The sequence below is a fragment of the Gorilla gorilla genome, chromosome 11 (genome assembly GCF_029281585.2).
Source record: "Gorilla gorilla gorilla isolate KB3781 chromosome 11, NHGRI_mGorGor1-v2.1_pri, whole genome shotgun sequence".
NCBI classification, from domain to species: domain Eukaryota; kingdom Metazoa; phylum Chordata; class Mammalia; order Primates; family Hominidae; genus Gorilla; species Gorilla gorilla.
This window is the reverse complement of record NC_073235.2, coordinates 137,396,144-137,423,362: the sequence shown is the minus strand read 5'-3', so window position 1 is coordinate 137,423,362 and position 27,219 is coordinate 137,396,144. Positions and strand designations below refer to the sequence as shown.

Here is a 27,219-nt window from a genome sequence, read left to right as displayed (position 1 = left end):
TTATCCTATTTACATAAAATGGAATTCAATTTGCTCACATTTTGTTTAGAATTTTTCGTCTACATTGATAGGAGAAATTGTTGGTAATTTTTCTTCCTTGTAAAGTTCTTGTCAAGTTTCTTTATCAAAGCTTTTCTTCCTCATCGAATGAATTGAAGAGATGTTTATATCCTATGAAAAAGAAAATGTTTAAGATTAATGTCATTTCCTCTTAAAATATTTGAATGAATTCAAGTCTGGAGTTTTCCGTATAGGGAGCTTTTGACGTACAGATTCAATTTCTTTAGTAGGTATAGAACTATTCGTGTTTTCCATTTCTATCAGTTTTGGTAAGTTGTGATTTCTAAACTTCATACTTTTCTCATATCATCTTAAAATTTATTTAATGACACGTTTTATTTTTGATTTTGGTAATTTATGCCTTCTCCAATTTTCTTGATGAGTGATTAAAGTATTTATTAATTTTTAGTTTTTTTCAAAGAAGAACCAACTTTTATGCTGATTCTCCATCGAATATTTGTGTTTTAAGCCCTTATTTCTGACCTTATTATCCCCCCTCCTGCTTTCTTGGACTCAATTTGCTTTTGTTGTTCTTACTTCTTCTAAATAGATATTTAGATCACTTTTTTTCAGCTTCTCTTCTAATATATACATTTAGTGCTATAAGTTTTTCTCTAAGTACACCTTTATTTAGATACTATGAATTTTGACACGTCATTTTTAATTGTAATTTACTTGAAAATATTTTCTAAATTCTATTGGGATATCTTCTTGACATAGAATATTTAGAGGTGAATGGATTAATTTCTAAATATTGGGGATTTCTAAAGTATTTTTATTGATGCCAAACTTAATTACACTATGATGAGAGAACATACTCTGAATAATTTCAAAACAGAGATTTTTCATGACTTGCCTTAAGGCCTGGCATATGGCCAATTTTGACAATTGTTCCAGATAAGTAATTTTGAAAACTTTTGGTCTCAGGATTCCTTTATACTCTTAAAAATTACTGGGATCCCCAAAGAGCTTCTGTTAACGTGGGTTACATATATTGATATTTGCCATATTAAACAGAGAAAGTTTTACACTCGCTTTTTACTCAAAATAATAATTATTTGCTCAAAATATTACTCAAATATTGTTACTCAAAATATTATTACTCAAATATTACTCAAAATATTATTACTCATTATTTACTCAACATAATCATAAAAATCAAAATAATCAATAATCATAAACCTATTCCATGTTAGTCTAAATAATATATTTTATGAAAAATATCTCCATCTTCAAAAACAAAAAAATTTAGTCATAAGAGTAACATCGCTTTGCATTTTTTCAAATCTCTGATTTCTGGCTTAATGAGAGACAGATTCTCATATCTGCTTCTGTGTTCAATCTGTTTCAATCTGTTGTTCTGATTAAGGCATGTAAAGAAGATCCAGCTCCACACAATATGTAATTGCAAAAGGATGGAGTATTTTAATATCCTTGTCAGATGACTGTGGTTATTCTTTAATACTACAACAAAAGTCCACAAGTGGTAGTTTCTTAAAGATTGGTCACAATGTGAAATTTGAAGCCATATCCAGAAACTTTTCATACTCTATTACTTGGAAAGCCATTATCCTATCTTGCTCTTTGAATGAAACTTTTATGGATGCATGATTTTATAACATCATGCATTGGTCATTCAAAAAATATTTGTCATTGACTTACACAAATCTTGCAAGTGTTGACACATTTTATTATACAAAATCAAAACAGCATATTCATTAATATCATTATCAGTCCTATCAGGGAAGCCTTTTACTATTGGGATGCTACCAAGTTCCTGGTGACAGATTCGATTTTTCCAAAATTCTAATTTTCACTTAAATTCAAATTTTATATGCTATACTTCAGTATTTTTTCCTTTAAGAGACAGGTTCACTTTGTACATTTTTCAGAATGTCTTTCAAGTCCTATTAACCATAATTTATCTATCAGTTGCTAGATAGATAGATCTATCTACCTATAGGTATCATCTATAGGTAGATAAATAGATAGTATATAGGTAGATCTATTTATCTATCTATGACTTGTTCCTTCAAGGACTATTGTCATTCCATGAAAAGAGGCTAATGCAGCTAACAACTCAAAAAAAAAAATCACACAATTCCTTTTCCCAGAAGCAACCATCACATTTCATTTTTCATCAGAGGTACTTCATTTTGTCACACAGAATATTAGAACAATGTTTGCTGAAAGGTCAAGATTTAATAAAATTAATCACTTTTACTGAAACATCAAGGGTATTCTTAGGGGAAACTAACTTTGCTTGTTTGTTCCTTTTCTGTGAGTGCCTGTTGGTGGTGAATACAGTGACTCCTATGGCTTTGGTGCCATTGCCTTAATTTCGGGTGAGGCATCTGCTATCACTTTTGCGTCTTTAGGGCAAATGTCAACAGAGTGAGAAAGGCAAGGGTTATTATGGAAATAGTCTGAGCTCTTGAATGTCCTGGAAGAGTGTCTGGAACCCCCAGGGATCCATGGATCTCACTTTGAGAAACACTGCATTAGGACGAGGTTCTTCAGGGCCCCCATGTGAGTGCCTGGCTGTTATCAGGGCAGCTCTTCCTTGTCAGACCCTGAATTCCATTTTTAAGAGTTTTTCCAGTGCTCTGATGGTGCCAAAAGCCCTGTGTGGCTCCTCAGGCTTTTTACAGCTAATTTTTTTCTGCTTCTCTAGGTTCATGCCTTTTACAAATAGGCTGAGTTCCCTGCGGGGAAGGGGCTGAGACTGTTAGACTAGCTCCTTTCTGCTTGACTTTTTTTTTTTTTTTTTTTTTTTTTTTGAGACGGAGTCTCTCTCTGTGTCCTAGGCTGGAGTGCAATGGCACGATCTCGGCTCACTGCAACCTCCGCCTCCCGGGTTTGAGCGATTCTCCTGCCTCAGCCTCCCTAGTAGCTGGGACTACAGGCACCCACCACCATGCCTGGCTAATTTTTTGTATTTTTAGTGGAGATGGGGTTTCACTGTGTTAGCCAGGATGGTCTCGATCTCCTGACCTGATGATCTGCCCGCCCCGGCCACCCAAAGTGCTGGGATTACAGGCGTGAGCCACTGCGCCCGGCCTCTGCTTGACTTTTCTCTGGGATCTTGACCTCTCCAGTCTTGGCTAACTTGATGGCCCTGAACTACAACTTCTGACTCCTTAGATGCATGAAATGGAAAACTGCTCAGACTGATCTAGGAAGATCCTTCTAAGGAGGCGGAGGCAAGGATTACTGGGATGAGCATTCCAGACACAGGACCCTGCCCCAGGAAAGGCCCCGCGGCAGGACCAGCTGCCTCTCCTTAAAGCAGGGCAGGGTTTATGTGGCTGAAGAGCTGTGAGAGGTGAAGGAGGCAGCAGGAGAAGAGCTGGAGGCCCAGGCTGTGGCCAGATTCTGTAGGGTCTTAGAGGCCACGGCAAACCTTTGCACTTCATTGGTGTGGGCAGCTCTTGGAGAGATTTAAGCACGGCACCCTGTAGTTTGCATTTGGAAATATTTTCTTAAGTGTCCTTGGATGCCTTGTTTTATAACTGAGACAGAGCCCAGAAGGCAAGAAGGTTGGAGGGCTTCTTTTAGGTCACAAGCTTTTAGGGGCAGGCTTTGACTAAAATAGACATCTCTAAATCCTCCTGTCAGCCAGATGCAGAGACCTGCCTTCCTCCTCTCCGGGATGCTGGGAGGGGAAGTTGATGAAATACGCAAAGTCCTTTATGCTTTCCATATACAAAGAAGTAAGGCTGTCCTATCTAAATTTGTTTCCCATTGAAAGCTTTCTGAGTGAAAGGCAATGAATTTTCCAACACAGACCTTTATTCCCTTTACCAACCTAAACTGGCTTTTTGCAGAAAAACGGGTCACACTAGAAAATAAGCTAGCATCAAACAGGAAAGCTATTCAGATTCATGAGACCACTAGGGCATGGAGAGGCTGCAGACTGGAGGTAGCTGCGTCTAGGATCTGGACTCTTTGTGACACAATGACATTGACAAAGTGCACGTTTTACCCTGAATCACTTCAGCCTGCTCAACCTGCTTCATGGGATGACGGGAAGACGTGATAGCTTATGGATTTATATATGGCTTTGGTACCCAGACAAAGATTTATAACTGTGTGCGTTGGTTATTGCTTGGTGCCTCCTGAAAGAACTGGATGATGATCTTTGATAGAAATCTTTTAAGGGCATGGCTGGGAGACACCAAAGCAGGGACTCTGGCAAGTATAAAGAAAAAAGCGTTGATATCATCTAACCAGACACACTAAGCACCCTAATGACATGCTGTGTAAAAATGGAAGTTAATTCCATCCTACTTTCCTTTTTGTATAGCTAGCGTTTGCTAGATGCACTTGGCTTAATTTGGTGAGGCAGGACCTGAGGCCTCTGTGACCCTCAATTTCTGAGGTAGCCATCCCCACAGAAATACAATGCAAGCCACCTAAGGTAATAACCTATGTAATTATAAAAGTTCTAATAGCCACGTTAAAGAAGTAAAAATTTTGAATAATATATCTTATTTAATGTAATAGATCCAAAATACTATCATTTCAATATGTAATTAAAATAAACTATTACCAATGAGGTTTTTTTTTTGGACAGAGTCTCACTCTGTTGCCCAGGCTGGAGTGCAATGGCATGATCTCGGCTCACTGCAAGCTCCGCCTCCCATTTTCAAGCAATTATCCTGCCTCAGCCTCCCGAGTACCTGGGATTACAGGCACATGCCACCACATCTGGCTAATTTTTGTATTTTGTAGTAGAGACGAGGTTTCACCATGTTTACACTTTTTTTTTTTAGTATGTCTTCAAAATTCAGGGTGTATTTTGCATTACAGCACATCTCACGCACATTTCAAGGGCTCGCAGCCACATGGTTGGTGCCCACCATATTGGACAGCACAGGTCGGAAGCAGATCACCTTGGTTCCCTGTGCCTTTTGTGTCTGTGCTCTGGGAAACAAGGCAGAATCGGAACTTTGCCAGCATGGTGTAGTAATGTTTTGTCTTCTCAGAAGATTGCATCCCTTTTTTTAGAGGACTTCTTTTTCTCCCACTTGAAACATATGGTTCTGGTGGGGCAGCCAATTAGGGTATCCGTACACCTGGCCTTGCTAGTTGATTCAGCCATGGACTTGTGACCTCAGCTACCCAATTAGAGTCCCTCCCTGGATTTTAAAAAATGGCAGAAGTCTGTCTTGTCTGGGTGAGATAGTAGGGCTGTAGGATAAAGTGCTCTATGGTGTATGGTAGACTTATAGGGCCAGCTGGCCAGAGGGATTAGGCCAACCCAGAGAGACAGAGAGTGTGTTCATGTGTGCATGTGTGTGCTGTGTGTGTGTGATAGGGAGGTTGTTTGAATACAGTGTAGCTATTGCTGTCTTCACTCTGTTCTTTAGGTCCATAGCTAATAATTTTCCTTTTCCACTTAAGTTAGAGTTGGTTTTTGTCCCTTGCAAAATCATGGCTTATCTCTGGTTTTTAAGAATACAAACCTTGTCACCGTGAGTCTTGCTGTAAATCAGTGTCTCAGTGTCTACAGACAGATGAACACAACGCTCTCCTCCAAAAACTCCTGCCTTCTTATCAAAGCTGCAGGCCTTGGGGAAACGAAGATAATTTTTCCTATAGATTGAAAACTCAGTGTGATTGCTGTCTTCTAAGAGAGAAATCTAGCCTACTTTCAAATGACAAATTTGATTATGGGATTCAATCTGCTCTCCACTGACGTGTTCTGTTTTCAGCAAAATGCTATTTTTCATTGTTGCAGCCTCAGCCCTCTCCCGAGCAGAGACTATCTTTCAGCCAAATGGTAGGGTGTTTTTGTGAGACATTTACTTGCTTAATTAATCAAACCCTCTCTAAACCCAGCTGTTTCACACTTAAGAGAATTTTAGCTTCTATCTTTTATTAAAATAGAAATAAACATGTCACTTTAAGTATAATAGTAGGAGCAATAAGAGCAAATTACATTGTTCATTTCTTTTCTTTTGGACTCTTTTAACTCAATCATGTTAAAAGAGCCTCAAGTCAGCCTCATGTTGATGAGATATTTTTGCTATAGAATTCCTTTTCATGTGAAGATTCATGTGAAGATTCCTCTTCATGTGAACATACCTCGTGAAGATTGTCCTGTGTATTTCATATTTATCATCGTGATGGTGTATGGAATTTTCCTCCCATTACATTTTGTGTCAGGTTGTTATTGGTGTAAAACAGCCAATTTTAAGCCAATATTCTTTTTATACCCATCTAAGCAATGCTTGGCCACATAAACCACATTTTCCCTGTGCTATTGTATCCAAGGATCCAGAAAATTGTCTATGGCACTGCTCTAAGACTGCTCTAAATGTGTTACCCGGCCTGCTCTTTGGAACTTCCAAATCCTATTTAGCTGGCCAATGCTTCTTGCCTTGGAACGCTGGAGAGCTGGTTTCACCCTGAAGCACAATGCTTGGAGCACTTTACGAGGCTCAAAAGTTATGTAACCAAGCTTTTGGGGAGGGGTTATGGGAAATGCAGGGAATTTGTATTAATCTACACGCTGCAGGGGATGGGAAAAAGCCAAGGGCATTAGCAACACCAAAAGGCCAAAGCAACAGCATCCAGAGGGTGTCCTCAGAGATATCTGGGAGCCCTTGCTCCCTCCAGAGTCGATTTCTTATTTAGGCCCAGGCTGGGTCACTCTGGTGCCGCCTGTGACCATGAAAACTGCTCTCTGAAATGGGAGACTCCGGGCTTCCTGCTCCTGATCCTGTGCTGACTGCAGTGGCACCGGGGCAGTCAGCCAGCACCTGGGGGGCCACTGTGAGCAATGGAGGCTGCCTTGAGCCTCTGAGCACGGCGGCCGAGGCCAATCCTCTCATTGTAATGGCCGTCAACACAGTCACTGATTTAGATGCCACTTCCCTGGGCCCTTGCTGCACAGGAAGGGAGAAGAGCTTTCCCAAGCCAGTCACGATACGTCCCTTCCCATCTCTCCAGTGGTGCACTCAGGCTTTTTGCTCCCACGCCCTCCCAGACAATCCTGTGAGCTCTCAGCACAAATGCCCCGTAGACTGGGCTGAGAGCTCGGAGAACCGTTCTGCATAGGGGAGTACCCCATGTTTCCTCCGTTCTGTGCCATGACTCCGGAAAGCAGATGCTCTGGCCACCTCTTCCCTTGGGAAGAGCCCACCTGACAGTCAGTAGGGGCGCTTGTCTGACTGTCCCTGAGTTTGCTCAAGAGTGTCTGTTCTTACCCTAGAAATGCTCCCCAAAGCGCTTGATCGCTGCTGCTGTGAGGAGCTGTGTCCTGCCTGTGAGAAGCTCCACTTCCCACGGAGGCATCTGGGGCTGGTGTTCATGCTGGGACTTCTATCAGGGGATCCCATGGAAGCACCTCCTCTTGCCCCAGCGATTCCCCAAATCCCTCCTCAAACCCTGGAGCCGGGCTCTTTCCTCCTCTGCCCTGTGGACCCACCTTACCCCGTGAGAGAGGAACTGATGTGCAGGGAAAGGCACCCTCATACTTAGCCTTCTCCAATTGCCAGAAATATTTTCCTTGCATTGAGGCAAGTTATTTCTTCCTGCTATTTCCACGTTTTGTTTTGTTTTGTTTTGTTTTTTGAGACGGAGTCTTTCTCTGCCCCCCAGGCTGGAATGCAGTGGTGCAAACTTGGCTCACTGCAACCTCTACCTCTCAGGTTCAAGTGATTATCCTGCCTCAGCCTCTCAAGTAGCTGGGATTACAGGTGCCCGCCACTGCTAATTTTAATTTTTGTAGTTTTAGTAGAGCCAGGGTTTCATCATGTTGGCTAGGCTGGTCTCAAACTTTAAGTTGATCTGCCCGCCTTGGCCTCCCAAAGTGCTAGGATTACAGGTGTGACCCACTGTGCCTGGCCTCACGCTTCCATCTTTTAACCCCAATTTGCCCTCCAGAATCATAACAATAAGAAGTACAGTCCATCCATGTTTTGAAGATGACCTTTTTGTTTCCCCATGGACTTCTCTTTTTAGCCCAAACACCCCAAATTCTTTCCATCAGCCTTCATCTGCTGTATGTATACTCTCACTTATCTCCTGGTAACTTACAGAGAAGCTCTAGGTTGTAAATGTCTCGGGCTGTAGCTCTCCAAGGGTGATTTTTCCTGCAAGGAATAGCAAGGTTGTCCCCTTCCATGTGGCTAACAGGGACTTGCTGCCAGGATGGCCTTGGCTCAGATGAGCCTTCTTGGCCCTTCCTTGCAAGTTTCACCAAGTAATCCACCTGCCCCCTCAGCCCTCCCTACCTCCCACCAATCTCCCTGTGATTGTTGCAAGCTGAGTTTGACTTCTGGCAGAACTCAAAGCCTCCCTGAGCTCTTCCCTCCCACAGCCGATTCCTAGTCTTTGTACCAATCTACATGTGGAATTTGGCTCCTTTTCCTCGATTCGTATAACTATCTGTTTACAGACCTGGACTTAACTGAGCACTGGGACTTGTTCCGACAATCCCTTGACAATTCTCACCAGCACGGGCTCCAGGGTCCTGCTGCCATTTTGTTTGCTCTCTGACTTCCTGTTCTGCTCGTGGCATCTCCTTCCTCAAAGCAAATCCTTTCCATATGCAGAAGGATTATGTGGTCTCTGTTTTTTTGCCCCCAATATTGGGTTCTAGAGCTCTTCTTGCAGACTGAAAAGTCATCAGTGTCTTCTACTAAACCATGGGGTATCCACTTCAAGAGTAGCTCCTTCTCCTTTCCTTCCCAGTGTCAAGAAGAAGGGGTGGAATGGAAACTGAGTTTCACCTCTATGTGGATTATGCTGTCTGATTTCCACGTCTAAGAAGGCCAAAGAGCTTCAGCTATCAAGTTAGGTTTGGTTCCAAACAAGCGTTTCCTTCCATGATATTGTCAATGTAATAAATGTTGGAAGTTCTGGAGGAATTACCGCTCTCCCGGAAGTCTCTGGAACATTTCAAGGAGCCTCACTGACCCCCAGGACTGCTGGGAAAATTACCAAGATGGTAATTTTCTTGGAAGCATCTTTTTCACTTTTACTATGCCTAAATGTGTTGGGATGTACACTCTTTGCTGAGGCTCCAGAAATATTATGTTGGCAGAATTAAATTCCTGATTGTCTAAGAATTACCACGATTTGAAACCATTCTTTTGATTCAGGGCAGAATCTTGGATTTTTCTGGAGGTCACTTTAAGACAATTTAGTTTTGTGATCATCTCCGTCTTCACTCATTAATCCAAGTAATGTTTATTGAGCACCTCCTGCGTCCCAAGACTTGGCTATGTACTTGGATATGTGCCCAGCAAAGAATGGAACCGAGTCTTTGCCATTATTAAGTTTACAGCATAGTGGGGAATACAGACATCAGAGCAAATTAATACAAAGGTAATGAAAATTACGACAGAGAAAATGAAAACCACAACATCAATTGTTCCCTTTAATGAACATGATGTCTTCTCTCTGTAAGTAAATTTTGAAGTGTTCATCTAGGACGTTGACATACCTCATGAAGACTGTCCTGTGTATTTCATATTTATCATCGTGATGGTGCATGGAATTTTCCTCCCATTACATTTTGTGTCAGGTTATTATTGCTGTAAAACAAAGCTATTGATTTTTATAGATTTATTTTGTAACTAGGCACCTTATTAAACTCTTTTATTGTGTTTTAAAATTTGGTAATAGCTTTTCTACTGAAAGCAATTTTCGCTGACCTCAGGATGATGTTCTCTCTCTAGAACTGCCTTGTCTCTCTCATCATGTTGAAAGTAAAACTGTGTATGAAAAAAACGCTTTGGAAATAATTCTCTCCTTCTCCTTGGAGCAAGTCCACTTCTTAGGGGACATTGGTTCTAGTTCACCATAATCGTGCCCTTCTGTTGAACTCCTTCATCTTTTATACATCCTTCACCTTTTTATACATTTTTTGTACTTCAACCTCACCCTCCACCCGCCCCCACCTGCCCCCACCTGCCCCCACCTGCCCATCATTCTTAGCCAGGAAGGGTGATGTTTGCTCAGAATGTGAACTTGAGGACATTTCTTTCAGAGATGATGTGGGCAAATCTTTAGTCTCAGGTGAAATAGAAGTCAGGAAGCTTGGGTTTGGATGGATAGGGAGGTTAGTCCCGTAAATTCATTGTTGCATCCATTTGCTTATTTTTTCAGAGCCTTGGCTTGCTCTTCCCTCTTTCTGCAATGCTGTTTCCACAGGTGTCCATGGGACTCATTCCATTGTTTTATTCATTTCTCTGCTGCCCCAGCAACTTCTGTGAGCCTCATTCCCAACCATTTTACTTCAGCGGCAGCCACGCTCCCCTATCCCCCAAGCCCTGCCTCCCTTACCTGCTTTCCTGTCCTTTCTGGGCTCATCTCCTCCTGACCTGGGATATATTGATCTCTTTATGGCCTCTATTAGAATGTAAACTTCCTTGGAGACTCTGACATTGGTTTATTCCCATATGCCTGGTGATTCAGCCACTGTTTGTTCCTTTCTGGGCTCTCAAATATGTGTAAAATAAATGAATCCAGCCAACCCCCAAGTACCTGCTGTGTGCCAGTTTCTGAGTGAGCTCTGGAGATCCACTGGTGAGTACATCAGACAGAGTCAGTGTGTCAGGTCCTAGGCCACAAAGGGAGAACTGGGCTCCCCAGAGAAATTTCTTTTCCCTGGGTGGGGTGCAGGCTCCATTCACTGGAGCATCACCATTTCTGTCTCAGGGATCCTGGGAGCCAACACCAGTCTGCTTGGTGTGAGGACCCTGGAGCCCTTGCTGTGGTCAGTAGGTCATCCCTGTTGATCAGACACCGTCTTGCCCTCGTGCTCAGCTCCTGCCACTGTGTCTTTGCAGATTTGAGTATATTCTGTCCAATACTGTCCAGGAGCGCTGCACTCTCACATGTGTGGAATCAGAGTGGCTGGGATACCTCCAACCCACTTCTATCCATACAGATAGTCCCCAACTTAATGAGGGTTTGGCTGAATGATTTTTCAACTTTACCATGGTACAAAAGTGTTACACATTTGGTAGAAGCCCATACAAGTATTCTACTTTTCACTTTCAGTACAGTATTCAAGAAATTACATAAAATATTCAATACTTTATTGTAAAATGGGTTTTGTGTGAGATGATTTTGCCCTACTGTCAGTCGGCTCATGTAAGCGTCCTGAGCACGTTTAAGGGAGGCTGGGTGAAGTGATAGTGTTCCTTGTTAGATTAGGCGCGTTAAGTGTGTTTTTGACTTAGGATATTTTCAGCTTACGATGGGTTCATCAGGATGAACCCCCTCAGAACTCAAGGATCATCTGACATCCTCAAAGTCAAGAGGTCTCTAGGTTCACAGATATGTACTGTTCCTGTTTTTCAGCCCATGTATTTTTCATATGCCTAAGTCTTTTCATTGTTAATCATTTACTGGGAATTTTGAAAGAAAGGGAAATTCAGAAATTGACTCAAGTCACCTTAAAAATTGTTTATGGCGATCATTAATGGTGATTAATAGACATGTTTTTCTTACATTTTTATTAAAATAACTTCAGTCAACTGCTACTTTTGTGTCTTCTCCCCTTTCCTTCTTTTTAAAGTCAAAAAGTCTATCTCATATACCATATTTTCAGTTATTCAAAAGACACATTTTTTCACATTCCAATATCTTTGAAATTGGGATGCATACTAAAGTTGACAGCTTCCTACAGTCTCTATTGGCCCAACAACAATTAGGATATTATTGACATTGAGGACTAATTTGTGAGGTGCGATTGTAATCATTTCCAGCATTAAAAAAATGCTGTGTCATCAACATGAACATCAATGACACTGATGTTCACCTGAAATTTGAAAAGAAATCCACAAGTTTCAGACTTTAAATGTAAAAAAGCTTTAGGAATACCTTGACTAAATTATGTCACTTATATGACAGATTTGTCTATATTTTAATCTAAAATAATTCTTTCAATAAAATAAAAGTTCTAAGGTACTAGAAATCATTGCATTGTAGTTTAATTGGCAGGCTTTTTCTTTCTTTTGTAGTGGTGCACAAAGTAATAGTGCATCTTATAACTTTTGCTATCTTAGGTTTCATGAAATACATGACACGTCACCATGAAATATATTCACAGAGATGTTAATAATTTCTTCCCTGCTTTTTTCTTTACACAGTCCTCTACTTCGTTCCAATCTATTTATCTAAGAAATAACAAAGTTCATGTTGAGAGATCCATTTTATAACTTTTACTTGTATAACTTTACTTATTTGCTTGTTTGTTCTGTTGGGAAATGCCAGGTTTCTAGATCAGAGATAGATTTTTAATTGCTGACATAGCCATCATTGCACCAGTCCCCATGCATCCATCCCCCTCAGAGTGACAAACCGAGATCCGGATGTAGGAATTTGGGCCACCGGAGAGGAGTATAAATTTTGGAGCTTACATAAAAGCTGCTGACAAAGCTGCTCCTCCTCTTCTCACCCCAGGTAGAGAAAGAGAAAGAGCTTTTGCTCTGAAATGTAAACAAAGGCTCTCTGGGGAGAGAACGAGAAGATTTCTAGGTCCATCAACCACTGGAATATAAACACCCATCACTAGGGGAGATGCTGCTGTCAATCTCTCCAGAAGTTACTACTTTAACTTCCAAGGTTTGTTGCCATTCAAACGTCCTTTAACCCAGGTTGCCAGCACCTTTTGCTCAGAAAGCAGTGACCATGTAAACATGGAAATACGATTTGTTTCCCCCAAATCATGCTGATTTATGCTAATATCTAAAGAAGAGTCCTGTGGATTGGGAGGTTGGGGGAGGCAAACAGCAAATTTTAACAACTGCTTGATGAAGTGGGAGAGAGAACATCAAAATCTCCAGAAGTCCTTAATGAGAGGGCCCTGTATTTGTTCAGAGGGATTTCATTGATACAGTGAGTGGAGGTAGAAGCTAATTTCTTAAAGGAACTGGGTATGGACTAAAGGATAGGGCCAGAATCAAGTGGGGAATATTTTGACTGTACTAGAAGGAAAGGAGTCAGAAAATAGAAGGAAGAAGCATCAACACAGGCAAGCTGGTGTGAGTGTATTTGTTCGGTGAGTGATATGACTATTTCTTTGACAAACAAAATCTTCAGTGCGAGTTTAACAAAAATCACAAAATGCTTGATGCGAATGGATTTCCTGTGGACCCTACTGAAGGGGAGAGTTCTGTGTCTCAGCATCCACTAGTGACAGCCCACGAGGTGGCAGGAGCATAGAAGGGAGACGAGTGAGGCTATGGAGACCCAGGCATCATGGTGGGGGCTTCCACCTGCCACAGGCTGTGGAACTGGGGTTTTGGTGAAGTTCAACCAAGTCTCCCAGGGTTACATCGAATGAGTCCATTTTTATAGAATTGGGACAATGGTTGGTTTTCTGTCTCGTGCTTTGTGGCACTACTTTTCTGGGTCCTATCTGTCAACAGTCAAGGGGCAGTGAGTCCAGGGTTATGGATCTAAGCTCTTTACAAGCCATTGGTCATTCTCAGCTTCATGGACATAGGTTATACCTCTGCCTCCAGCCATCCTACATCCCAGTCCTGCTGTTCTTTTTTTTTTTTTTAATTGAGGTGGAATCTCACTCTGTCACCCAGGCTGGAGTGCAATGGCGCAATCTCGGCTCACTGCAACCTCCACCTCCCAGGTTCAAACAATTCTCCTGCCTCAGCCTCCCAAGTAGCTGGGATTACAGGCGCCTGCCACCACATCCAGCTAATTTTTGTATTTTTAGTAGAGATGGGGTTTCACTATGTTGGCCAGCCTAATCTCGAACTCCTGGCCTCATGTGATCCTCCCACCTTGACCTCCCGAAGTGCTAGGATTACAGGTGTGAGCCACCGCGCCCAGCCCTGCTGTTCTTAAGGCTGGAAAAACAACTCCAAGCTCATATTCTATTAATAATGGCTGGGGAAATTTTTCTTTGTGGCTAAAATCTGTGTGCATCAGCTTTGCATTCACTTATTCATTCATTCATTCAACCCATAAGTACTTTATGTCCCAGTCCCCAATTAGCTTACATCTGGAGAAGGAGCTATTAATAGATTAATACATGTAAAATTATGGCCTACAGGTCCCGGCATAGTAACACCATCATGGAGGCATGCACAATGCACAGTAAAGGAGAGTGTGGGTGTTTCTGCTTGGAGCCTTGGGCAAGACTCCCCATTAAAAGTGTTATAGGCAGGCGAGGCGTGGAAGGATTGGCTGTATGATGTACGCCAATAGAAGAGGTGCAGATCGGCATTCTAGATCAAAAGGAAACATGAGACAGGACAGTACAAGGGCAAATTGAAAGCTCACTGTCAGGGGAATGTAGAGATGTGAGTTGGAATGTCAAAGAGACGGGCTCTCACTCCCATCTCTGCAGGGCTTTACTATAAAGATTAGCAGCAATGGTCTTTATGCTTATGACCAAGGCGGGCCATAATCCTGCTGTTGATGAAGTGCCCTAGTGTACATGGTGGGAAGCTTAATGCCTGGGGCAGAACCAGGCTGGTCTTTCTCTACTGCATTCCCTGGTTCTGGCACAGGGTCTCACAGAGACTCAGTGTTCAATGAATATTTATTGATTGAAACAAATGAATCCTTTGGTAGTCTGACTCCATGTATTTAGCAATTGTAACGTTTATGCTAGCCTAATCAGTGTCCTGGTACCACTTGATATTCTTGAATATGATATAAAAATTTCTTTTGAGTCCCTGGTGCATACAATAAGGTAAGTTTCCAAATTTAGAATTGCATAATCATTTTTACACAACTTAAGAGGCAGATGCGAGAAGAATCCATGTAATGTGCTGAACATCATGCAGCTGCGCAATTGCTTTGGACTTTCTGTTTTATAGAGACAACGGCTTTCCCTGAATTTCTGAAGGAATGCACATTTTCTTGCCTAAGAGCTAGCAGCGAGTGGCTGCCGTTACAGTTTTAGCAACTGAATGCATCCTCGGCTGAATCTCAAGATTCGGTGGATAATAGACTGGTGGTCTGCTGTGCACTGTTGCAATGCCGAGCATTCACCCATACAGCCCCTCACGGCTCCTTTCGGAATCACTTGATGACTGGCATTACTGGGAGCTGTCTCGCCTAACAGCAGCTTCATAGAATGTATTCCCATCACTCTTAAGAGAAATGTCTGGGGGGAAGAGTGGGGAGCTGCAGGCTAAAGCTGCAGGGCTGTTTCTAACAAAAATATATCTAAGATATATATATATATATATGCACCTAGATGGATAAGTGTAGCAGACAGCCACCCACCTGCTGTGTGGTTCCAGAGTGACTGTCCCCAGCCCCCAGAGGACAACTGCACTTGCTTTGCTTTTGGAAATTCTCTATTGTGCTCATGCCTTTTATTCTATAAGCAGAGTTAGGGCTTAAAATGTAAATGCCGTCTGACCCAGTAATTTCACTCCAAGGCAAATAACAAAGGTTGATATCAAAAGACATTCCCTGCAAGATCATTTAAAATGGAAAAATGTGCAAGGTACTCAAATGCCCAGTAAGGAGAAGCAAATCATATATGTGCAGCAAACGTAAGAGGTTTCCTAAAATTTAACATGTAAAGATATTCATAATATATTCTTGAGTGACATGAAGCAAAAATAATATAAAATTGTGCTGATGGAAAGTTTACAATTATGTAATGTGTACGAACATACAGGCACATGCATGCACACACATAAACATACACACACAGATTCACATGCACAGCCTTGTTCTAAGACTACATCAAGATTGGCTGTCCAGTCCCACTACTGGGTATGTAACCAAAGACAGTGAAATCAATACGTTGAGGAGATATCTTCACTCTTATGTTCATTGCAGTGTCATTCACAATAGCTGAGATATGAAAACAAACTAAATGTATGTTGATGTACCACTAAATGTGGTATATATACGTCATGGAATACTATTCACAAATGTTGTCATTTGTGACAACGTGGATGAACCGGGGGGACATTATGTTAAGTGATATAAGCCAGGCACAGAAAGACAAATACTGCATGATCTCACTTAATATGTGGAATCTGAAAAAGCCAAACTCACAGAGGTAGAGACACCAGGGGCTGGGTGTGGGTGGGTATGGAGAGGCTGGTCAAAGGGCACAAAGTTTCAGCAAGGGACAAGCTTTTGAGATCCATTGCATAGCACGGTGACTATAGTTAATAATGCAATGTGCATTTCAAAATTGTTAAAAGATTTTTTTTTTTTTTTTGAAGGCAGGGTCTCACTCTGTTACCCAGGCTGGAATGCAGTGGTGCAATCTCGGCTCACTGCACCTTCAACCTCCTGGGCTCAAGCAATCCTCCCACCTAAGCCTCCTGAGTAGTTGGGACTACAACTGCACACCACCACACCCGGCTAATTTTTCTATTCTTTTGTACAGGTGGGGTTTCACTGTGTTGCCCAGGCTGGTCTTGAACTCCTGAGTTTAAGTGATCCTCCCTTCTTGGCCTCCCGAAGTGCTGGAATTACAGGCATGAGCCACTGTGCCCAGCCAAGAACAGATTTTAAATGTTTCACAACAACAAAATAAGTACGTGAAGTGATATGTTAATTAGCTTGACTAATTCATTCCATAATGTATATATAATCAAAACATTTCATTATACCCTATAAATATATATAATTATTATTTGTCAATTAAGAATATATTTAAAAAGAAGTAAAGAGATTGACTGTGGAGCTGGTGGCATCCCTGCCCCCTGCCCCAACACCCCACTTCTCAAGTATGTGTCTCCTTGCCTGAGTAACTGGCAAGGCCTGCGAAGGGGGAACTGGGGAGGGGGGAGTGCAAGGTAAAATTTATGAGACTATTTTTCCAAAGACAGATGACAAAATTCAGAATAAATTGGGACAAGGGATGTTTTTTCCCTCTCCTGCAGAAGTATAGACTTGGGCCATGATTGAGTAGGGCCTGAAGAAAGCACAGTTCTGCTTGGCCCTTGCCGGTTTGGGGCTGCTATAGGGGCTCTTTGGTGAAGGAGGGTGATGTCTTCTTGGATGGCAGCGGCCGTGGTGCCGAGGAGTGTTGCTTGTGCCCTAGAAATCACAAGAAGACTGGTGTGAAAGTCACTTCTTCCCGTGTGAGAGCCCCTTGTGGATGCCCAAAATCAACTGGGGAGAATGGGAGAGTTAGAGTAAATGAGCCAGGAGAATTGGGGAACAAATAGTGCTGGTACCTCCTGAGCACCCATGTACAAGGAGGACCCGGCGATGTTTGAGAGGACTGTTTAGACCAAAGGCTGCAAGAAAGTGCATCAACATGTAAAGAAAGATGATCTTCTTACTTTGGGAGTATCCATCCTTTTAATTTTTTTCTTATACTTTTCATATATTTAAGTTTTTGAAAGTAAGCATGTGTATTAGTCCATTCTTGCATTGCTATAAAGAAATATCTGAGACTGATCGTGGCTAACACAGTGAAACCTCGTCTCTACTAAAAATACAAAAAATTAGCCGGGCATGGTGGTGGGCGCCTGTAGTCCCAGCTACTCAGGAGGCTGAGGCAGGAGAATGGCGTGAACCCAGGAAGCGGAGCTTGCAGTGAGCCGAGATGGCACCACTGCACTCCAGCCTGGGCGACGGAGCAAGACTCTGTCTCACAAAAAAGAAAAAAAAGAAATATCTGAGACTGGGTAATTTATAAAGAAAAGAAGTTTAATTGGCTCATGGTTCTGCAGGCTGTACGGGAAGCATAGTGTCTTCTAGTGAGGCCTCAGGAAACTTACAATCATGGCAGAAGGCAAAGGGGAAGCAGGCACACCTCACATAGCTAGAGCAGGAGGAAGAGAAGAGGGGAGAGGTGCCACACACATTTAAGTGACCAGATCTCTCACTTGCATTAATTACCACTTTCAGATACGTAACTTCCTAGAAGAGAAGGCAAGAGGGAGGCAGAGGCGAGTAATGGTGGAAATAATGCTAATTTACCAGGGATGATGTCATCTGTGGTTCTGGCTAGGGCCAAGTGAGTATGACAGCATAGATGAGTAGGTGTGTGGCTGAAGCTTTGTACCAGGCTCACCTCTGTCTTGTTCTCAGGTCCCCAGTGCTGTTGAGACCCCAGGGTGGAAGCTGTAGAATGGTCAGCATTTGGATGCCACATACTGCAATCACCCCTGGTTGTAGATGAGAAAATGAGGCATGGCATGTATGCTGACTGTCTCACAGCTGCTCAGCAACTAGTGGGTCCACATTCTCTTCCTCCTATCTCACCCTGAACAGGCTGCCCCAATTTTTCACACTGAAATCCATTCATGGACAAAGCAATTTGGGACTAAGCAGAAAACCTTCCCCCTGCCCCCTCTGCAGAAGCTGGATTCTTAGTGACATGTACTCTCAATAAGAAGCTCAATTTTTCTTGGCTATGAATAAAAGTGATATGATTATACTTACGAAGCCTGTGCCTACAGCTTCTATCAAAGTAGTAACGACACTTTGGAAGGGGAAAGGAAGGTGTAACATTCTAAGCATTAGTCCATATTTCAGAGAATTCATAGCTTTTGGATTTCGTGGTATTTGAATAAGAAAAGAAAAAACAACTTGAGTTATTTAAAGCTATATAGATACACTTACAAATAATTAATGTAAGCATAAACACACCCTTATTCAGTTTCTCCCCTCATTTTGATATTCCATATTATTAAGCCAAACCTCCCAGATCATTACATTTGTAAAAAGAAAATTCAGTTACTGGGTTAAAATACTTCTGAACTCTGGCTGGGTGTGATGGCTCACGCCTGTAATCCCAGCACTTTGAGGCCGAGGCAGGTGGATCACAAGGTCAGGAGTTTGAGACCAGCCTGACCAACATGGTGAAACCCTGTCTCTATTAAAAATGGAAAATGTAGCCAGGCATGGTGGCGCGTGCCTGTAATCCCAGGTACTCAGGAGGCTGAGGCAAGAGAATTGCTTGAACCTCGGAGGCGGAGGTTGCAGTGTGATGAGATCGTGCCATTGCACTCCAGCCTGGGCGACAGAGCAAGACTCTGTCTCAAAAAGAAAAAAAAAAAAAATACTTCTGAACTCAAAACATTTGGCCTGCCTTGTTAACGACATTCATCTGTGCATTCCTTTCTGGAAGCTTGTTTCAGCAGAAGTGTGTGGGTATCTAAGCAACCTTTGAGGCTTTGGGTGGAGTGGCATTAGCTTCAGCACCAAACAGCATGGTTCTTGGTTCTGAGTGCCCATTTGAAGGACCTTGAAGCTTTTTAAAAGTACAGGTCTCCCAGCCCAGGTAAACTGATCCTGAATCTCCAGGGCTTCAGCCTGGGCACCTGCAGCGATTGAAACTCCCCGCTGTGCTGTGCATGCTCTGGGAGGACTGAGGACTACCCAAGCAGAAGCAGTTTTTCAGCTAGATGCTGACAGTCTGGAGTCCCTTGCTCCTTGTAAAGGCAAAATGAGCTACTACTAGAGCATCTTGAGTAAAAAGAATGAAGCGCCAGAAAAATAATAAGAAAGTTAAAAGATAATTCACATTCTGCTGCCTGTGTTCCTTTTGAATTAAGTTTATTTTAGGAACAGGCTTATCAAATTTGCCTGGAAGACACTACTGTCAGTTTCCATGATATTTTATGAGCTGCCATTATTCTTCCTCTACTGAGAACACCCTCCCTGAATGTGTCTGTCTTTGTGGAGTGAAGCAAACACAACTGTTTATGCATCGTGGTCCCAGCATGAAATTCAGCTCCTCATTTATCTCTCTCACGGTCCCTCCCCCTCCCACCACCCAAGCTGAGGTCAGTTAGGATGTCCATTCATGAGTGGAGAAGACTTTTCTGGAAGGGTCTTGCATGGCAGTGGTGCAGAAGCTGAATAGGGACAGCTTGGTGCTGTCAGGCGCCTGGAGAGCTCGTTCCTTGAAGTCAACTTCCCTGTCTGGTCCCAGCCCCTTGCCTGCCTCCCCTCCCTCTTCCCACTTCCCCTGATCTTCCCTACTCTTCCTCCTTTCTCTCCCTCACTCTCAGGTGGGGCAGCTTTCCCTCCTCTGAAGCAGGGTACCTGCCCACATGCAGCCCTCAGGGGACACAGCTGCCCCCACCCACCCACATAGAGAGGATCCTGAACAAACACCAGCGTCTGTCTCAAAGGACTTTCCGCTCCAGGTCTCAGGATAATAAACATTCCACCACCTCTTTGCACATACCACCCACCCTGCAAGTTCATGTCTGTCCTTCCTTCTCTTCTGCCTCGGGGCTTTGGCTCCCTCCCAGACACGCCTGGCTTCACCCATTCATTCCTCCATCATCTGTTTACTAAGCACCGTGTGCTAAGCCCTGGCCCTGTCCTTGTGCAAAGGGGCAAGTCGGAAACCCCTGCAGTAACCTCACGAACAGTGGGGACATCGCCGCGTGCCCCACGTCTGGTCTTCAATGAAAGCTTCCTCCAGGAGAGCCCTAGAGCACTGGGCCCTTTCCCACAGCCGGGCTGTGCCAAGGGCCACTCTGACCCCCGGGGTAGGCGGGCGACTGTGGCATGAGTGTGAGTGAGGAGATGTGCTGAGTGTGTGAGGGGTGTGAACATGTGTGAGTGTGAGTGTGCCAGGGGGCCAGGGGCTGTGAGTGCACCTGAGTGAGAAGGTGGGAAGGTGGGAGGGTGTGTGTGTATGAGGATGTGTGGCTCCAAGGGGCTTGATCTTTGGAATCATCTGCACCTGGATTCCATCCTGATTTGGCCACTTTTGGGGCTGTGAGCTTGGTGTCTCAGGCTTCAGTTTCTCCTCCGAGAGGTGAGGTGGCTGAGCATCTGTATTAGTCTGTTTTCATGCTGCTGATAAAGACATACGCGAGACTGGATAATTTATAGAGAAAACGCAGTTTAATGGACCACAGTTCCACATGGCTGGGGAGGCCTCAATCACGGTGGAAGGTGAAAGACATGTCTTACATGGCAGCAGACAAGAGAGAGAATGAGATCCAAGCAAAAGGGGTTTCCCCTTATAAAACCGTCAGATCTCATGAGACTTATTCACTACCATGAGAGCGGTATGGGGGAAACTGCCCCCATGATTCAATCACCTCCCACCGGGTCCCTCCCACAGCACATGGGAATTATGGGAGCTACGATTCAAGATGAGATTTGGGTAGGGACACAGCCAAACCATATCAGTATCCCTCCTGTGGGAGTGGCAGCGAGGAAACCTCTGCAGGACCCTTGCCAGCATACCCAGGACCCCAAGCCAGCGTTCCCAGGGCCTGTTCTGAGCTCCCTTGAGGGTGAAGCACCTTCTCCCTGTAAATGCCAGCTTTGCTCCAACTGCTAGAACAGGCTTCCTGCTCCTCCAGCCAGACCCACCCCGGCCACGTCTCTGACCCCCGTCCCCCAACCCCATGGCTCTGATTCTCACCTCCTTCATCCTACCCCTAAAGTTGTCAAATCTCCCATAGAGCTGTCCATCTACAGTTCTGGCTCTTCTATTCCTCAGGCCCACTCACCCCAAGCTCCTGAGCAGGTTTGGCCAATGGTAGGCCACAGAGGAAGATTAGGGACGAGCAGGAGGAGGGGGTGCTGGTCCGCATCACCTCTCTGCTCACTGCTGGGTCTCTGGCAGCAGCTCCCAAAGGCAGCCCACCACACTCCATCTCCAGCCCCAGCTTCCCGGCCCCAAACATCACCACTGCCCAGCCTCCCTCCAGCAAGGTGGCTGTGACTGTCAGACATGCCAGCCCCGGGTTACTCAGCTTGCCCTGCTGGCTCCTCACCTCCTCTGCCAGCTGTGCAGTAAGAGCCCCGCATTGCATTCTCTCTGTTTGAAATCCCTGCAGAGGTTTTGCTTTTGTTAATGTGGCTTTAACAGACACATCTAGTTTGGGTTTCTTTGTTTTGTTTGTTTTTTGTTTTTTGTGTTTTGTTTGTTTGTTTGTTTCTTTTTATTTTGAGACAGAGTCCCACTCTGTCACCCAGGCTGGAGTGCAGTGGTGCGATCGCAACACACTGCAACCTCTGCCTCCTGGGTTCAAGCGATTCTCGTGCCTCACCCTCCCCAGTAGCTAGGATTACAGGCACACACCACCACACCTGGCTAATTTTTGTATTTTTAGTAGACGGGGTTTCACCATGTTGGCCAGGATGATCTCAAACTCCTGACCTCAGGTGATCAACCTGCCTCAGCCTCCCAAAGTGCTGGGATTACAGGCATGAGCCACCGCACCTGGCTGGCACATCTAGTCTTTGAAAGGAACCCTCAAAACTGTCCTTTGGCACTGCCTCACCCTCTGTCTGCACTCTGTCTCTCCCTTTCCCTCACAACACCTCTTGAGAGTGTCACCACCACTGCCTTGTCCATCAGGGTTCTCTTCCAAAGTGGAGGGGACACTGTGCCCAGCTCTGCTCTTCCTCTCTTCTTCCGCAGATCACCTCACTGGCTCTTGGAGTGGCTGAGGCATTTTACGCATGACCCCCAGGAGGAGAGAAGCAGCACTATCAGAACGTGACAGACTTTCCAGAATTTTATGAAATTCTTCTAGTCGCTGGTATAGTTTGACTTTTCTAGCGTTGAAACCTAACCCCCAGGTGATGGTATTAGGAGATGGGGCCTCTGGGAGGTGATTAGGTCATGGGACTGGAGCCCTCACAAATGGGATTAGTGCGCTTCTCAAAGAGGCCCCTAAGAGATCCCTCAGCACTTCCACCCCATGAGGACACAGTGAGAAGGTGCTGTCTCAGAACCAGAAAATGGGCCCTTGCCAGACATGGAATCTGCTGGTGCCCTAATCTTGGTCTTCCCAGCCTCCAGAGCTATCCAAAATACATTTCTGTTGCTTATCGGCTACCCAGTTTATGATATTTTTCTATAGCAGTCCAAAAGAAGTAAGACACCATGTATGGTAATGATAATAAAAATCACTGTCATCGTGTAACATATTTTCTGCACATAGTGTATATTAGACATCACTCCACTACATGTGTGACAGTTAACATTTAACCCACATATGTATCCTATGATACAGGAACCAGTCTTTTATCCTCATCCCTTTAAATGAGGAAACCAGGGCCAAAAGGATTCAAAAGTCAGAGAACCCACTGTATGCCTATCCTGACTTCAGTTTTCCTCCTCAGCTTAACTCCTCAACAAAGTCACGCTTACCTGGTGTCCCATGACATATTCGCTAACCTACGGGTGGGAACTGAGGCATAGTGAGTGAGTGGGTGCCAGAGAATGCCTTGAATAGTCAGTTAGCATAGGGCTTGGGGCCTGGGAGTGCACCAGGTGGGGCATTTCTTACCCAGGCTTATGGCATGTGGAGTTGGTGGGAATTACTTTTAATCACCTAAAACAATACAAGGTGTGTACCAAGGTAAATGCTGCAATCAGGTCATCAAGCCAAGGGGGAATCTTCTGGGGTAGATGGCATAGCTGGACACTGAAGGAGCAGACAGCTTTGGGAGCAGCCGGGGACTGGGTCCAGAGGGCCTGTGGTCATTATCAGCTGCTGTATGGGTGTCCTTTGTGCTCTGTCCCATGGTGGCCTGCCCAGACATTCCATGTATTGTGCACTCTGCTACCCAGGCCTGAGCAGGCAGGGCCAGTGCCATAGATGATGGGAATGGGCTTCAAGTTTCAAAGTCTTGGGGAGCTGGTCGGGAGTGTGGTGCTGGGCTTGGGTGCTTGGGTATGGGTGCTGGGGCTCCCAGACAGTTGCCTGCCTTACCTGTGCCTGGGCCTTCTGGAATGCACCATACCCTTCTGTGAGCCTCATGATCCAGGCCACAGCCATGCCTCTGATCTGCTCTCCTGCCACCTCCCCTCACTCACTTTGCTGCAGTCGCACTGGCCTGTGATTTGTTCCTATTTCAGGTATGCTTCTCTTTGCATTTGCTGTTCCTCTTCCTGGAGCCTTTGTGGCTCACTCCCTCACTTCCTCCAGGTTTCTGCTGACCTGCCCTATTATCCGAGGGGACTTATCTGAATAGGCTAGAACGCCCACCCCCATCCCATCGCTCCTATCCCCTTTACCCAGCTTTACTTTTCCTCAGAGCCCCTACCACATTCCAACAGATTCTCTGTAATGTCCTTCTTCCCCCAACCCCAACAGAATGACGACTTCTTAAGGGCAGGTGTCTTAGTCCATCTGGGCTGCTATGACAAAATACCACAGTCTAGGTGTTTATAAACAACAGAAAATTAGTCCTCACGGTTCTGGAGGATGGAGGTTCTGGCAGATTCTGTATCTGGTGAGAACCTGCTTCCTGGTTCACAGATGATGGCTTCTGGCTGTGTTCTCATATGGCAGACAGGGTGAGGTGGCTCCCTGGGGTCTCTTTTATGAGGATGCTAATTCCAGTCATGAGGGATCCACCTTTATGACCTCCTCACCTCCCAAAGGCCCCACTTTCTAATACCATCATTTTACCATATACATTTAGGAGTGGGGGTAGACAAACATTTTGATCATAGCAGCAGGGATTTATGTCTTCCCACTAGTATATTATTAAGGCCTGGAATGTAGTAAGTGCCCTAAAAATGAGTGGTGCTAGCAGAAATACAAAAAGACAAATGATCAAGACTATTTATTGCAACCCTATTTATAATAATGGAAGATTACAAATGACAAATTTTCATGGATGGATGACTGGTTGAATAACAGTGGTGCTTCCATGTAATGGAGCATTAGGGTGTAAAAGGAAGGAAGATGATCAGAGGCCACAGTGCAGTCATATTAGGCAATGAGAACAAAGAGAACAATATGTTTACATACAATATGCTTCCATATATCTCAGAAAGGTAATAAGAATGATATGGCTTGGCTGTGTCCCCACCCAAATCTCATCATGAACTGTAGTTCCCATAATCTCCATGTGTCATAGGAGGGACCTAGTAGGAGTTAATTGAATCATGGGGGCAGTTACCACCATACTGTTCTTGTGGTAGTGAGTTATTACAGGATCTGATGGTTTTATAAGGGGCTTTTCCTCTGCTTCATGCTGCACTTCTCTCTTGCCTGCCTCCAGGTAAGACGTGGCTTTACTCCCCCTTTGCCTTCTGCCATGATTGTGATGCCTCCCTAGCCATGTGGAACTGTGAGTCCATTAAACCTCTTTTCCTTTACACATTATAGATTATCCAGTCCTGGGTATTTCTTCATAGCAGTATGAAAATGGACTAATGCAGTAAATTGGTACTGGTAGAGTGAAGTACTGCTATTAAGATTTATGAAAATGTGGAAGCGACTTTGGAACTGGGTAACAAGCAGAGGTTGCAACAGTTTGGAGGGTTCAGAAGAAGACAGGAAGATGTGGGAAAGTTTGGAATTTCCTAGAGACTTGTTGAATGGCTTTGACCAAAATGCTGATAGTGATATGGACAATAAAACCCAGGCTGAAGTGATCTCAGATGGAGATGAGGAACTTGTTGGGAACTAGAGCAAAGGTCACTGTTGCTATGCAAGGAGACTGATGGCATTTTGCCCTGCCCTAGAGATCTGTGGAACTTTGAACTTAAGGGAGATAATTTAGGGTATCTGGTGGAAGAAATTTATAAGCAGCAAAGCATTCAAGAGGAAGCAGAGCATAAGAGTTTGAAAAATTTGCAGCCTGATGATGCACTAGGAGAGAAAAACTCATTTTCTGGGGAGAAATTCAAGCTGGCAGCAGAAGTTTGCATAAGTAGTGAGGAGCCAAATGCTAATCACCAAGACAATGGGGAAAATGTCTCCAGAGCATGTCAGATACCTTTGCAGCAGCCCCTTCCATCACAGACCTGGAGGCCTAGGAGGAAAAAATGGTTTCCTGGGCTGTGTCCAGGGCCTCCCTGCTGTGTGAAGCCTCAGGACTTGATGTCCTGCATCCTAGTCACTCCAGCTGTGGCTTCAGAGGGTACAAGCCCCAAATCTTGGCAGCTTCTATGTGGTTTTGAGTCTTTAGGGTCACAGAGGTCAAGAACAGAGGTTTGGGAACCTCCACTTAGATTTCAGAGGGTGTTTGGAAACACCTAGCTGTCCAGGCAGAAGTTTCCTGCAAAGGCAAGGCCCTCATGGAGAACCTCTGCTGGGGCAGTGCAGAAGGGAAATGTGGGGTTGGAGCCCCCACAAAGAGTTCCCACTGGGGTACTGCCTAGTGGAGCTGTGAGAAGAGGGCCACTGTCCTCCACACCCCAGAATGGTAGATCCACTGACAGATTGCACCACGCGCCTGGAAAAGCCACAGACATTCAGTGCTTGCCGGTGAAAGCAGCCAGGAGAGGGGCTGTACCCTGTAAAGGCACAGGGGCAGAGCTGCCAAAGGCTGTGGGAGCCCACCTCTTGCATCAGTGTGCCCTAGATGTGAGACATGGAGTCAAAGGAGATCATTTTGGAACTGTAAGGTTTAATGACTGCACTATTGGATTTTGGACTTGCATGGGGCTTGCAAACTCTTTGTTTTGGCCAATTTTTCCCATTTGGAATGGGTGTATTTACCCAATGCCTGTACCTCCATTGTATCTAGGAAGTAATTGAATTGCTTTTGATTTTACAGGTCCATAGGTTGAAGGGACTTGCTTTGTCTCAGATGAGACTTTCAACTTGGACTTTTGAGTTAATGCTGGAGTGAGTTAAGACTTTGGAGGACTATTGGAAGGGCATGATTGTGTTTTGAATTGTAAGAACATAAGATCTGGGAGGGGCCAGGGGCAGAATGATATTGTTTGGCTGTGTTTCCACACAAATCTCATCTTGTTGTGAAAGGGACCTGGTGGGAGGTAATTGAATCATGGGAGTTGTTACCTCCAAACTGTTCTTGTGGTAGTGAGTGGGTTCTCACAAGATCTGATGGTTTTATAAGGGGCCTTCCCCCATTTCATGCTGCACTTCTCTCTTGATGGCCGTCATGTAACACGTGTCTTTGCTTCTCCTTCACCTTCCGCCATGATTGTGAGGCTTCCCCAGCCATGTGGAACTGAGTCTGTTAAGCCTGTTTTCCTTTATAAATGACCCAGTCTTTGGTATTTCTTTATAGCAGTAGGAAAATGAGCTAATACAAGGAATATGTGTATGTGTGTATGTGTGTGTGCACATGTGCATGTGTAAAAACAGTGCTGGTATAAATCTTAAAAAAACGCTATCTCAGAGGAAAGGGATAGCAGGTAGAGAAGCTAAATTCTTTGAATATATCTCGTTTTGGAATTTGACTAGAGGAAAGGGATAGCAGGTAGAGAAGCTAAAATTCTTTGAATATGTCTTGTTTTTGGAATTTGACTTGGGACATGTAAAT

At 44.2% G+C, this 27,219-nt stretch overlaps 1 long non-coding RNA gene across 1 annotated transcript in view; it reads right to left on the bottom strand.

Moving 5' to 3' along the window:
* Positions 1–5,528: 5,528 nt before the first annotated feature.
* Positions 5,529–27,219, bottom strand: part of LOC129532108 (uncharacterized) — a 35,021-nt gene continuing 13,330 nt past the window's right edge. The window contains exon 3 of the long non-coding RNA XR_008677723.2: positions 5,529–5,658. This is a non-coding gene — a long non-coding RNA (uncharacterized lncRNA). The remainder of the gene's footprint in view (positions 5,659–27,219) is intronic.